This window comes from Camelus bactrianus, chromosome 23 (assembly GCF_048773025.1).
Source record: "Camelus bactrianus isolate YW-2024 breed Bactrian camel chromosome 23, ASM4877302v1, whole genome shotgun sequence".
Taxonomy (NCBI): Eukaryota; Metazoa; Chordata; class Mammalia; order Artiodactyla; family Camelidae; genus Camelus; species Camelus bactrianus.
In genome coordinates, this window is record NC_133561.1 from 33,970,117 (window position 1) to 33,983,040 (window position 12,924).

Consider the following 12,924-nt stretch of genomic DNA (forward strand, 5'->3'; position numbering starts at 1 on the left):
CACTCAAAAGCATTAGTCTGGGTTAAGGCCTGAGGAACTCTTTGATTAGTGAACTTAACAAATTTTGTTTGAGTGAGTTTATGTCTTAAGTTTTAAATGTGCAGAAGGCTCTTTGCTCTATTTTTAAATTAAGTCAATTTCAACTCAGTTCTCAGAGAACTTAGAGTAGATAAAAAATTGACTGCTTGATAAGTCATATATAATACCTAAAATATAACTTTCACATTTTATTTGTAGGCTTCAGGAGTTCTTAATTTGCAACTACAAATTTTGATTCTGTTTTACTCAATAGAAAATTGTGTTCAAATGTATCTGTTCTAAGAGCATGAAGTAGTTTCTATAACATAAATGTGAGATGAATTTTACCCCTTTAGGCATTCCATTCAAGTGTGTTCAAATTTAAATTTGTTTACCTCAGGATTAAATGAATAACAAGGGAAAGGAATTTAGTTTTTCCTCACTCATCACAGATGCCCTGCTGCTGCCTGGCAGAAATGTTTCAATTACTGACAGTCCTTCCCCATATAAAACCAATGTCCAAGGCACTGGCTTCTCATCACACTTAGACTTATGCCAAATATGTAAACTTGGTTGCAGATTTCTATTCTTAATGCTTCACGCTGTACACCTTTTAGCTGATGCTGTAGCTGTTACTGTGGGCCAAAGGGAAATGCAGTGATAGTTGAACAGAGCTTGGGAAGTCCCAAAATAACAAGAGATGATGTGACCATTGCAAAATCCACTGATTTAAAAGATAAATACAAAAATATTAGCACTAAACTTGTTTAAGATGTTGCCAACAGCATAAATGAAGAGGATGGGAATGATATGCTACTGCTGCTGTGCTGGCAATTTTTATTGCCAAGAAGGCTTTTAGAAGATTAACCAAGATGCTAATCTAATGAAAATCAGGAGATGTGTGATGGTATCTGGTGATGTTGTATTTGGTGAACTTGGGAGGTAGTCTAAACCTGTGGCAACCCTTGAAGAAATTGCTCACGTTGTTGGGAGTTTTGCAAATGGAGACAAATGCTACATCATATCTGATGCAATAAAAAAGGTTAGAAGAAAGAGTGTCATCACAGTAAAGAATGGAAAAACATTTAATGATGAATTAGAAATTACTGAGGGCATGAATTTTATTGAGGTTATATTTCTCTATACTGTATTGATACATCAAAATGTCAGAAATGTGAATTACAAGATGCCTATGCTTTGTTGAATGAAAGAAAATTTCTTCTTTTCAGTTTATTATATCTGCTCTTAACTTGCCTATGCTCACTGTAAGCCCTTGATCATAATTGCTAAAGATGTTGATGGAGAATGTCTAGATACACTTGTTTTGAGTAGGCTAAAAGTTGGTCTTCAAGTTATAGCAGTTAAAGCTCTTGGTTTTGGTGACCAAGAAGCATATTAAATAGAAAGAAGCATATTAAAATCTTAGCTATTATTCTGATAGTGCCGTGTTTGAAAAAGAAGGATTGACTCTAAATCTTGAAGTTGTTAAGCCTCTAGACTTAGGAGAAGTTGGGGAGGTCATTGTGACCAAAGATGATGCCATGCTCTTGAAAGAAAAAGGTGACAAATTTCAAACTGCAAAACATATTTAAGAGATCATTGAGCTATTATATATTACAACCAGTAAATGTGAAAAGATAAAGTGAAATGATCATCTGATAGAACTCAGGTGGAGTAATTTTGCTGAAAGTTGGTTGAGACAGATGGTGTTGAAGTGAATAAAAAGAGTTACAGGTGCTCTCAGTGTTACATGAGCTGCTGTTGAGGAACGCATTGTTCTGGAAGGTGTTTGTGCTCTGCTTCAGTGCATTCCAGCCTTGGACTCAATAACTCAAGCTAAGGCAGATCAAAAATTGATATGGAAATTATTAAAAGAACACTCAAAATTCCTGCAATGACCATTACTAAGAATTCAGATATTGAAGGATCAGTGATAGCTGAGAAAATTAGGCAAAGCTCCTCAGGAGTTGGTTACAGCAGTACACTTGTAGATTATGTGAATTTGATGATAAAGGAATCAAAGATCCAATGAAGGTTGTAAGAAGTACTTTATTGGATGATGCTGGAGAGGCCTCCTGGTTAATTATAGCGGAAGATGTAGTCACAGGAAGTTCTAAAGAGAAGGACCCTCTAATGGGTAGAATGATGAAATGGGAGTTGGTATGGGAGGTAGCATGTTATATTTCTGAAATAGTGCTTAACCATTGTTACTGAGTTGTGAAGGAAGCTCAAGGCAGCGTTCCTCACCAATAACTTCAGAGAAGTCAGTTGAAGGAAATGAAGGAAGAAAAGGTGGCTTATTGTATAAGGAAATAACTATAACCATCAGTTACTAGTTTCAGTGGAAAACATATAATGGTTTACTGCTGCCACTGCCCATGCCTACAGATAATTTATCTTGTTTTTCGTATGTGAAAGACAAAAGAGTAAAAAGACATTTGTACATTCCCAGTAACAGTGCAAGAGCCATGTCCCAGTGAACTGCCTTCAACCTAAATCACTGAGGAATTTTTATTACTATTCTGTTAAAACTAGAATTTTAGTACCTGTCAACATCAGATAGGAAGTTAGGAAGCAGTCTTACTGTGGGGAATAAAAATAATTGTGTACAATGCAGAGAAATAGTTAATTATGTGACAACCTTTCTGTAATAAAAACTGTTTAAAGTTAAAAAGGTAAAATTAGTTTTATTTGTGACAAAAAAATCATACTAAATTTTGGCATAACCATAAATATTTCTACAATAAATGTGACTTTTATTAGGAAATGAAGTAAGTATTCCTGATAATTAAAATTATGGACAACATGGAAATAGTTACAATATATTTCGGTAGGTAAAAAACTGGTAAATTATTTCTATGTATGGTAATTGTTTCTAGCAAATAATATGTTGCTCATATCGATTACTATTGTGAAATATAGAAGTCTTTTTCTCATATTTAGACAGAAAACTTCATGAAGAAATGAAGCTACATATACACAATCTTCAGTACAATTAATCTACATATACTAAAAATGTGAAACTCTACATTAACCATTTTAATACTTTTAATGCCTTAGGGCCATTTAATCCCTATTATGCCAGTGGGAAAATTAAAATACAATGTTATCAATTATAGAAGAATTCAGTTTCTTTTGACTGAAGGACCACATTTCTGCCACATTCTGCCACAGGTCTTTATTCTTTTTAATCAATTTTAGTATAGTATAATTTTTCCTACAATAACTATTTCAGAAGCATAGTATCAGGGAAAGCAGTACTCCAGAGTTAAAGAAGATATAGTCTTTACTTTCCATCTTGAGAAAATAAGAAATGTATACAGAAAAGTTTAATGATAGTTTACTAAATGCTATATGTGAAGAAACTATAATGAGAACATAAGGAAGGGAAAGACTGAATCTGACTGAAGGTTGGGAATTGGATTATTCTGGTCTCTTCTGGTGAATTCAAATTATTTTAAAGAAAAAAATACTTTTGGCTCATATAACTAGAAAGATAAAAGAAGCAGAATAAGTCTAGACAAGGATGGATCAAGAAATGTAAAATAGTGAAGACTATCTCAGCTCAGACTTATTGCCTTATTGTCAAGCAGCTTATTGCCAGGTAACTGGAAAAGTGTATCTCGAAGCTTGCTATCTCAGAGTTTTGTTATGGTCGAAAAATCCACAGTATAAATAGCATGTGTATAAGAAAATATGGAAAACACTTAAGCAGTAGTTGCAAATTAAAGAACTGGTATGTATATAGTCAGATGGGCAGTCTGACAGGGTTAAGTTATTGAAGTTGGCTAAGTTGAATTCTGGAGTCAGTCGGCATTGGTTTACATTTTACATTTGTGTTCCTAGCTACTTTATCTTCGGTGAATCTCTTAGCCTCTCTCAGTCTGATTCTCCATGCCTTAGCAAGGACAGGTCTTGTCAAATAATAAAGGGTCAGATACTCTATATGAATGTTATTGTCATGATCATTTATTATAGAGACATTGCTTGAGGAAATAGGTCTTTTACTTTGAAGGATTGCAGAGATGGAAATTAGAATCCAAGAGGAGAGATTATCTTTATTTCCATAAAGATACACAATAAGCTGTAAAACCCTTTATTTCCATAAATTTTCCATTGACATTCACCCTCATGTCTACCTAACTACCAGCGTTTGAATCCCATACATGTCAGTGCATCATTCCACTCAGCACATATGCATGAGGTTATTTCAGTCCAATCTAAAAAATATATTTTGAACACACCTCTCTTTGCTATTCAAGAGACTTGTTTACATTCAATATTTCCAGTTTTCCTCCTTCCACTGTGTTTTAATCCCACTATAACATTATTGTAATGTCTTATGCTCATGTATAATCTATAATATCTTAAACCTTTGGTAGTGGAAATTTGAGGGTATGAGTATATTCAGCTTTGTTAAATATTGCCAAATAGTTCTTCAAAGTAGTTTTGACAATTTACATTTCAATATTAGTGGATTATGGATTCTAATATTCTATATCCATGACTGCATGTGATACTGTTAAATGTTTTTTGTTTTTTTGTGTGTGATGTTTGTTGTTTGTATGTGTGTTTATATAGGTGTGTTTATTTTTGATCACAATAATAGAATGATAATGCATAATTTTGAGGTTTTGCTGATTACTAGTGTAATTGAAAATAATGTTATATAATTAGTGTATTGATTTTTATTTTACTTTTATTGTTTTTTATTGAATTATATAAAATACCTTCTTATGTTTTGGATATTAATTGTTGGTTACATGCACTCAAACATGTTTTCTGTCTGTAACATGTTCTTTCTATCACACTTTTTGATACAAAGATGATTTTTATATAAAGATATCAAATATATTATTTTCCCATGATGTCTTATTTAAGAAGCCATCTCTCCAGTGAGGTCATAAAGTTATTCTTATACGAATGCTTCTAAAGCTTTTCAACTTTTAACTTATGTATTAAATATTTTAATCCATCTAATGCTGATTTTAATGTGGAATTTAGTTTACATTCCCTTTTGTCCAGTTAAGTAATTTTTGAGAAACCGTTTATCGACTAGTCCATCCTTTCTCCATTAAACAGGAGTGTGACTTCGGTCATATATCCAGTGCCAATTTATTTTTCCACTCTATTTTATCCTGTTGACTTATTTTTTTATACCTGGACCAACTCTACATGGTCTGATACATTACAATTTTAACTAGCAATAAATGATCCAATGTGAAGGAAAAAAACATCTTTTAAAGACTGAAGAATAAATAGAGCTTCAGAGAACTTTTAGAAAATACCAGATGTACCAAAATATGTGTGACAGGCATCTGAGAGGACTGGGAAAAAAGGAGTAGAAAAATAATGTGATAAAAATGATTAAAATTTCCCAAATTTTATGAAAAACATTAGTCTGCATATCCAAGAAGCTTGATAAATTCTAAACAGGATAAATACAAAGAATCCACACCTAGAAATTTATTGTCAAACTGTTGAAAGCCAAAAGTGAAAATTTTAAATGCAGCAAGAGAAAAATGGTTCATACACAGGAAATCAGTACTATTGAAGGCTGTTTTATATTAGAAATAATGGCAGGCAAAAGGCTGTGGAAGAATGTACTCACATTATAGAAAGAAAAAAAAAGGTCTTCCTAATTTCTGGTTATGGTGGATATGTTTGTTACGTTGATTGGGGTGATGGTTTCATGTATGTTTCAAAATCATCAAATTGTATACTTTAAATATATGCAGGTCCTTGTGTATCAATTATATATCGATAAGGCTGTTAAAATAATACTTCCCATATGAAAGTGAAATAAAGACCAGATAAACAAAAATTGTGAAAATTTGTTGCTAACAGACCCACCTTACAAGAAATACTAAAAATACCTTAGGTTGAAATGAAGTAATATCATGCCATGTTATAAAGAACAACAGAAATGTTAAATATGTAGATTACTTATGTCTAGGGGAGGTTGTCTAAGTCTGGTAGTAGAAGATTAAAATAATTTTTAATTGAGGTATAGTTGATTTACAACATAAGTTTCAGGTATACAAAATAGTGATTCACAATTTTTGAAGGTTATATTCCCTTTATAGTTATTATAAACTATTGGCTATATTCCCTTTGCTGTACATTATATCCTTGTAGCTTATTTATCTTATACATAGTTCATATCACTTAATCCTTTACTCCTGTCTTGTCCCTCTCCCCACTGGTGACAACTTGTTCATTCTCTATATCTGAGACTCTGTTTCTCTTACACTATGTTCACTGGTTTGTTTTATTTTTAGATTCTGTATGTAAGTGATAATATACAGTATTTTTTTTCCGACTTATTTAAGCATAATACCCTCCACATCCATCTATTGTTGTTGCAAATGGAAAACTTCATTCTTTTTTTGTGGCTGAGTAGTAGTCCATGGCATATATGTATGTAACTGTGTGTGTGTGTGTGTGTGTGTATACTACACATATACCACTACTTCTTTATCCATTCATCTGCTGATGGACACGTAGGTTGCTTCCATATCTTAGCTATTGTAAATAATGCTGCTATGAACATTAAGGTGCATACATCTTTTTGGATTAATGTTTTCATTTTCTTCAGATACATAGCCACGAGTGGAATTGTTGGATCATATTGTAGTTCCATTTTTGCTTTTTTAGAGTAACTTCCATACTGTTTTCCACAGTGACTGCACCGATTTACATTCCCATCAACAGTGTACAAAAGTTTAAGAACGGAGTAATTTTGAATGAACACGAAGGCAACTCTCTGGGGTGATGGTAATAATTTAACATTAGATTGTTGTGAATTGCACACCCATATAAATTTTCTAAAATCATTGAATTGTATACTTAAATGGGTGATAAATTTTATGATATTAAATTCTACCTAAATCAGTTAAAAAAATCAGTGTAATCTATCATATTTAACAGAATAAATAAGCAAAACCAGGTGATCATACTACTGTATGTTTAAAAGCATTTGAAATAACTCAGTATGCATTAATGATAAAATTTCTCAGCATTTTAAGGAGAGAAGGAAACATCCTTAACCTGACAGTATCGACAAACTCACTGTTGGCCTCATATTTAGAGAAAGTTTAGATGATTTCTTTGTGATTAGAAACAAGTCATGGATATCTGTTTCATTCTCCCCATCTAAGATTTCACTGGAAGTCCTAGACAATGCAGTAAGCAAGAAAAATAAAGTGCATACGGATTTGAAAAAAATTGTTTATAATCACAAAAGAAATGGTTATTTACATAGAAAATGCCAAGGGCTGTACCTAAAAGATTCTAGGAATAAAAAGAAAATTGACCAAGATAACAATATACAAGATCAATATACAAAATTGATTATTTTTCTTCTATTAACTAACAATGACCAATTAAAAGCTGAAATAAAAATTACCTTTAAATTGCTCCCAGAATTAGCAATTTTGGGTCCAAAGTCTAATGTAGTATGTGAAGGATTTGTATGTTGAAAACTACACAGAACTGATAAAAGAAAAAGAATATATAAATAAGTGGAGAGATAACACATATTCATGGATTTGAAGACTCAGTATAATTAAGATTTTAGTTCCCTCAAATTGTCCTATAAATTTAAGAAATCTCAGTCAATTTCCAGCAGGAGTTTTTGGGATATCTCTATGTTGGGTCTATCTTGCTTATGGAATGCAAAGTTACTGGATTAGGCAAAATGATTTTGAAAAAGAACAAAGCTGCAAGTCTCTATCTGGTTTTAAGTAAACTATATTAAGCTACAGTAATTAAACTACTATAATCTTTGTGAAAGGATAGACATACAGATGTGTAAAATAGAATACAGAAATAGATGCACATAAACATAGTCAATTGATTTTGACAAAGGTACTTCAATGGAAAATGAATATCTTTGCAATAAACAAAGACTATAACAACTGAATATCAATATGCAAAAAGCAAAAGTTGATCTTGCCTTTGCAAAGGAGGAAAAATCTTTTCCTCTACCTATCTTAGGTTATCCAGTAGTGGCCCTGTAAAGGAGACTGGCCAGAAAAACAGGTTAATGAGAGAAAAACAAACAAGTTTAATAACATGTGCATAGCACTTACAAATGGGAGTACTCAGAGATGAGTAACTCAAATTGGTAAGAACTTGGGTTTATATATCATCTTAGGCTAAAACAAAGGAAAAGGAATTTGGGGTTTCTGGGCAGGGGAAGCAAGTTATGGAAAAAAATAGTAAACATGGGTTGTTTAGTTAGGTTTGCTTTGCAGCTTTAAGTCAATGTTTTCTCCATTAATAAGAATTGTTAAGAGTCTTCCTCTTCCTGGTAGACATTTCTAAAGAAATGGAAATTTACTTTATAAATGTAAATTTCCTTAAAAAAGGAGAACTTGTGCTCAGATTTTAGAGCTTTTCCTGTGTCTCTTGGTTCTCAGTGGCCTTTGGCTCAAAATAATCCCAATGTCAAGGAGGCGTATGTTGGGGTAGGATAGTCTGGTACCTCTCATTTTATACTTTATACAAAAATTAATTCAAAATGAGTAGTAAATCTAAATGTAAGAGTAAAACTAATATTTTTAGACAAAAACTGAAAAGAAAAATTTCAGGGCCACAGATTAACTCAACTGTTCTTTGTTAAATCATCAAAAGCATGGTTCATAAAAGAAAATCTTGATAATTAGGCTTCATCAAATTTTTAAAAATTGCTCTGAGAAAAATAACTTTTAGGAGAGTAAAGATGCAAACTAAAGATAGAAGAAACTATTTTCTCCATATCTGTTGAAAGACAATGTTAAAGTATTTGAATGAATTTGAATATTTGAATGATAGTTTATCACTGAAGATATACCAATGGCAAATATGCACAATAAAAGATGCTCAACATCATTAGGCATTGGAAAACTAAAATAAAACCCCAGTGAGAAACCACTGCACATCTATTAAAGTGAATACATATTTTTAAAATGACAATAGTAAGTGCTGAGGACCTGAGCAGATGTAAATTATGCACTGCTGGAGGGAATGTAAAACAATATTTCTTATAAATTAAACATATTCTTACCATATGACCCAGCAGTTCCATTCTTAGTTATATATTCAGAGAAATAAATACTGCTGTTGACAAAATAACCTGCATGTGACTGTTTGTAGCAGAATAATTTATAGTTGTTGAAATCTAGAAACAGATGTCCTACGGGTGTACATTCATACAATGGCACACTACTCAGCAATAAAAAGAACTTGTAGCAATGCAGAGGAGTCTCAAATGTATTGTGTCCTGAAAGAATTAAAATTCGAGATTACTGTCATACTGTATGATTTCATGTGCGTGACCTTCTAGAAAAGTAAAAACAATTAGTAGTAGCCATGGGTTGAGACGTGGAGAGGATTTGAGTAAAATCGGAGTTTTTTTTTGTTTTGTTTTGTTTTTCAGTTAGGAAACTTCTGTATCCTAGTCATGGTTGTGATTACATGACTATGAATTTCTCACAGTTCACTGACTAGAACCATCATTTAATTACTTCTTTATATATAGCTGATGTAACTAAATTATTCTTAGTTATTCCAAAAATTTGTAATTACGCTGATCAGAGTCTCAGGCAATAAGCCAGATTGATTATGTAGATAGGGGATCATTACCTAGAAGCTTGTCCAGAAGCAGAAAAGATATGCTCCAAGTAGGTCACAGGTGTGGCAAACATAAGTGATAGGTTCATCAACCTGGAACTGACTGGCTGATGGGAGTCAATCCAGAATGGCTAAACAAACACAGGGGCTTGGATTTAAATGTCAACACAGTTGACTAAAATATTTCAAGTTTAAGAAGGCACAGAGGAGATTCCAAGAGTGAAAAACTTAGGATGAGCAATAGATAAGAAAAAGGAGCATAGCAGAAAAAGAGGAGATGAAGAGTATATTCATACAATTCTATACCAAATTTGTTTGAGTGTGTCAGTGTTGCATTAGTCTTATATATCTCCAGGTTCTTCGATTGAGAATCCTAAAGATTATCATCAGATCTCTAATACTCACTGTATCTGTGCCTTCCTTGTCTGTAATGAGTTGGTAGAGTGGCACTAAGAGTTCTATGCTTCTATGCCACCAACAGGAGCAATATTAATCTTTCTCAGCTGTGTGCTGCAAAAAGTAAAATTTCAAAATGTGTAACTCTATTTCAGTTTGCAAGGAAAGCAGTATGTTTGCAGATTTGTACTTGTTTCTGTTGTTTACATAATTTGGGAATCTTTGAAAAAATGATTATAAAAGAACACTTTTAAGTGTTTTTAAGTAGAATAAAAAATTTAGGTAAGCTTGTGACCTGAATTTATTTATTTATCTATTTTTTACTTGCTTTCTGGGATATTAAATACTTCTCCCAGTTTAATATAATAACATTTCTTAAGTATATTTAAAGATCAAACCAGATTACAGAATGCTTTTTAAAATGTGCATTGGCATTTTTACCAAATGATGGCATGACAAAGGATATTGAATGCTTTTAAAAACATTAATTTCAAAGACACAAGTGCCTGTATTCATTAAGATATTATTTGGTATCAATTTAAGTTAACATATTTTTAATCTTTAAGGCAGTCTTTTTTAAATCACATTTGGAATTAAAGGAAATGCTCACAAAATATGAAATATACTGTAGTTGATCAAGAAAAATCATTAAAATATTTATATAAATGATTAGTTTAAAATATTAAAGCATAGACTTGCAATTATCTCATTTGGTGACAAACCACATCTGGTTTATTTTTATCTGCTTTGATCACTTACTGTAATTGGTGATAATATTGATTTTAATTAAACAGACCATTTCAAAATTTTATGTATACAGTTATAATTTCTCTAATAAAAATCATAACCTTATATACTTCATACTTATGAAAGGATTTTCTTAATGTTATAATAATTTTAAAACACATGCAATCCACCATTAAAAAAACAGCATTTTTCTCAAGCATTTCACAATCCAGCTAAGAGCACAAAGCTAGGTCTTTACTAATTTGAACATTACTAGAATGAAAACACATTTATTCAGATAAGAATAAATGAAACTCAGGATGATTATTTTAGGATATACAATAGCGATGTAATAATTTACTGTAGAGATGAAATGCTTATGAAGCTGTCGGTTCATTATTCTATCAGAGATTGAAAGGGTAATGGCTGTTGAAATTCCTTCTACATGTCATTATATTCTAACTGCAGATATTTCAAACCGTTTACAGTCTGTTGACTCCATTGGTTCATTCATTAAATTCACTCTAAGCTCTTCAGCTTACAGAAGTAATTGCTTTGTATGTGCCCATGCAAAGTTCTAGGTTCTTTTCTGTGTTGTTCTCTTACATTTTTTATTGGTCTTGACCCCCATCCTTCTATCCCAAAATACAGTTAATCAGTGGGTACCAAATAGAAGAAGTAAATAGGGAACACTTTGTGGATCTTTATTGTAGTAAAGCAAATGTTTAGAATAAAAAAAAGTAGAAAAGAGCAGAATTGAAAAGACAAGTATCAATGTTATTAGGAAACTGAAGTTTCCACAGTCTGATTTTGCTGATTTGTAGACAACAACAGTTTTGAAGCAAAATATTTATTAAAGAAATGCAGTTGGAGAGTAATTCTGTAAACTACATCTAAAACTAGCTGTCTTTAAGCCAGACATCTGTAGTCATGTCATGTTCCAATAAAAATGAAAAGTAAATGCTTCTTTTAGAACATTCCTATTAAGTAACTGAGCCTCATTGTTCTCCATAATCTTATATCCTTCCGCTTCACACATTTTATGTTAATGTCTATTCTCTGTAAGAATATAAGTTTGAAACCCTTGCAAAACGTATCAATTCATTGAAAGGAACATGATCATGCATGAGCTGTGAGAAAAGTCATTTTCTTCCCTTATAATCTTAGCTCTTGCTTACAGTTAAAATGGCAATAATTTTAGTTACCCTGTAATTAATATTTCACATTACTTAATCCTCTCACTTACTTTTTTCTAACAGCATTGTATATAAAGTGTTAATAAATGCTCCTTTTCCAGATGAAGGTAGAAAAGGATCAGAGGGATTACATGACATTTCTAAGGTCACACAGCTATATTTCAGGAACTCTGACTTTCTAAGACTGAACAATAGGATGAAGACTCTATACTAAAATGATAAACACTACATCAAATGTAACCTCACTAATGCTGTGTTAAAATTATTCTTTCCTATGACTATATAATTCACCTTTTATGGGGTAGTTTTTTTTTAAATTTTTTATTGATTTATAATCATTTTACAATGTTGTGTCAAATTCCAGAGTTCAGCACAATTTTTCAGTTATTCATGGACATATACACACTCATTGTCACATTTTTTTCTCTGTGAGTTATCATAACATTTTGTGTATATTTCCCTGTGGTATACACTGTAGTCTATTCTACAATTTTGAAATCCCAGTCTATCCCTTCCCACCCTCCACCCCCTTGGTAACCACAAGTCTGTATTCTCTGTCTGTGAGTCTATTTCTGTCCTTTATTTATACTTTGTTTTTGTTTGTTTGTTTGTTTTTGTTTTTGTTTTTTAGATTCCACATATGAGCGATCTCATATGGTATTTTTCTTTCTCGTTCTGGCTTACTTCACTTAGAATGACATTCTCCAGGAGCATCCATGTTGCTGCAAATAGCATTATGTTGTCGGTTTTTATAGCTGAGTAGTATTCCATTGTATAAATATACCACATCTTTTTTATCCAGTCACCTGTTGATGGACATTTAGGCTGTTTCCATGTTTTGGCTATTGTAAATAGTGCTGCTATGAACATTGTGGTGCAGGTGTCATTCTGAAGTAGATTTCCTTCTGGATACAAGCCCAGGAGTGGGATTCCTGGGTCATATGGTAAGTCTATTCCTAGTCTTTTGAGGAAT

The 12,924-nt window shown here is 32.1% G+C and overlaps 1 pseudogene; it reads left to right on the plus strand.

Annotated features, from left to right (window-relative positions):
* The first annotated feature begins 494 nt into the window (after positions 1-494).
* Positions 495-2,207, plus strand: LOC141574813 (60 kDa heat shock protein, mitochondrial pseudogene; annotated as a pseudogene).
* Positions 2,208-12,924: the final 10,717 nt, after the last annotated feature.